General features: G+C 35.3%; 1 long non-coding RNA gene across 1 annotated transcript in view; it reads right to left on the bottom strand.

The window, feature by feature from the left end:
- Positions 1–1,999: 1,999 nt before the first annotated feature.
- LOC117938667 overlaps positions 2,000–2,451 on the bottom strand; it is a 4,947-nt gene continuing 4,495 nt past the window's right edge. The window contains exons 2-3 of the long non-coding RNA XR_004655465.1: positions 2,174–2,183; positions 2,000–2,011 (exon numbers count right to left, since the gene is read on the bottom strand). This is a non-coding gene — a long non-coding RNA (uncharacterized LOC117938667). The remainder of the gene's footprint in view (positions 2,012–2,173; positions 2,184–2,451) is intronic.

Below are 2,451 nucleotides of genomic sequence, written 5' to 3'. Positions count from 1 at the left end.
GTCTTTTCATATGATGGTTTGTGTGTGTCATTTGAAAACAAAATACCATTTTGAGAAGAAATAACGTTGTTTTGAATGCAAAGTTTAATTTTGTAGGAGAAATGAGGATTTTTGCCCATTGTGTGTGTGTTTTTTGATTTGTGTGTAGTGTTCTGAGAATATGAGGCATACTTTCAGAAAATGTGTGTAAACAATCGAGAAAAACTGTAAGAGAGGGGATTTTATGAACTGCATGTTATGACCAAGTAGCCTACTCAAGTATTGTAGCCTACATTTTTTTTTTATATCTGTAAGTTTATAGTCAGTGGTTGAAGAAAAATTCAGATATTTAAAGCAGCAAAACCACCCAACTTGGCATTATTACTGTGTTAATACTACCGTATTATTGCATATAGCTGTAATTCCAAATTTTCCTTTTGATTCCGGTTCTTATCAATACTCCATTCTGAGGTTGGAGTTGAAACAGGTCACATGCTTATTTTATAGATAATATTTTTAATTCAGTGGGGATTTGCTGTTTTACTGGGCGGTGCCTACCAGGCTCCGTTGCTGCGACACAGCAGGTACCCGGCCACTACATGGAAACCAAAACTTGCGCATGTTAAATTTGAAACCAATCATCAGATAGGAAACCATTGGAAACGATTGCATTAAAGAAACAATTCCATTGGAATCTTAATTTTTGAAATGATTCTAAGTTGGGACCGGTTCTCGCTGCATAATCCTAGTCGCCAACTGGAACTGAGGTGCTGAGATGCTTAGAAGGAAATGAATTGGAGTAAAGTATACATTTTATTAAGGAAATGGGGTGGCGTAAAAGTAACAGTTTTGTTAAATATTGAAAACAAAAGAAAGTACAGATACATGAAAATTCTACAGTAACAAAGTATTTGTACATCAAAATACTACTTAGTCTTAGTTCTTAGTGCCCATATTAGGCCTGCACGATATTGGAAAACAGAATTTGCAGAAATGTGCGGTACAACAAAAATATGTTGTTTATTGAAAATGAAACCATGTAAACCTATTCTGGGACAACCTCAAAATACAAATATGAACCTGAAGATGAGCATAATAAAACATGCCCTTAGGTATTTCATATTTGGAAAGCCAACTCAGTCTCATCATCATCAATATTTAAAAAACTCAAATCTTTCATGTAACTTAAAGTAATGATTACGGGTCGACCAACACTGTTTTTTCAGGTACAATACTAACAATCGGCCAGGCCAATAATCAGTCTATCCCTAGTATTGGGTCAACAGGAAAATAAAATCTTTTTCTAGATATTACATGGGTTTTTGATCCCCAGACAAGGTATAAGCGTAAAATAGTCGTTTATTTACAGAAACCATACTTTAGAAATGAAACAGGAGAAACATAGCAGTCAGTAAGCAGTCATGTATGAGTATGAGAAAACCCCATATAAAATTTTGCCTGAAGATGGTCTAGTATTGAAACGTTGCCTATTATTGCAAGTTAGTGTAAAGGAATTCTGTCATGCAACTTTTGACTTGCTTTCCCCCCTCCAACGCACCTTTAGATGCTAAAGTCATCGAATGCATCGAATCGAGGATATGGACGATGCTGCATTGATAATCGGCCGGGCCATAATTGATTATTTATGTTTACAATTTAACCTTTTTTCAGAGTTTTTTCCAAGTTTTCACTAACACCACCTTACTAGTTTTACACTACTTTTTGGAATTAATGGTCAATAACCCTAATTTATATAGAATTATACCTATTATTTGAGTTAAAAAAGCAGAAATTATGAATTATTTTGACTAATAGTTAAGATCAGAGGAACCAACAGGTGAGTTCAGTCAGGAATGAAAGTGATCAGTTGTATTTGCAAAGAGTGTTGTACGGAATCCATTTTTGGTGGTAATTTGGTTAAAAAGAAACCCATATTAAACTTTAAAACTCAGTTGAAATCTCTGCTTTTTAAAGAGGCTTTTAACTAGATTGTAGTGTGGTTAGGCTGGTCTTACAGTGGTGTGAAAAAGTGCTTGCCCCCTTCCTCATTTCCTGTTCCTTTGCATGTTTGTCACACTTAAGTGTTTTGGAACATCAAACCAATTTAAACAATAGTCAAGGACAACACAAGTAAACACAAAATGCAATTTGTAAATGAAGGTGTTTATTATTAAAGGTGAAAAAAAATGCAAACCATCATGGCCCTGTGTGAAAAAGTGATTGCCCCCCTTGTTAAAACATACTATAACTGTGGTTGTCCACACCTGAGTTCAATTTCTCTAGCCACACCCAGGCCTGATTATTGCCACACCTGTTCACAATCAAGGAATCACTTAAAAGGAGCTGCTTGACACAGTAAGGTCCACCAGAAGATCTTTAAAAGCTACACATCATGCCCAAAGAAATTCAGGAACAATTGAGAAAGAAAGTAATTGAGATCTATCAGTCTGGAAAGGGTTATAAAGCCATTTC

Source organism: Etheostoma cragini, chromosome 23, assembly GCF_013103735.1.
Source record: "Etheostoma cragini isolate CJK2018 chromosome 23, CSU_Ecrag_1.0, whole genome shotgun sequence".
Taxonomy (NCBI): domain Eukaryota; kingdom Metazoa; phylum Chordata; class Actinopteri; order Perciformes; family Percidae; genus Etheostoma; species Etheostoma cragini.
The sequence above is the reverse complement of the archived record's forward strand: the minus strand, read 5'-3'. Positions and strand labels throughout refer to the sequence as shown.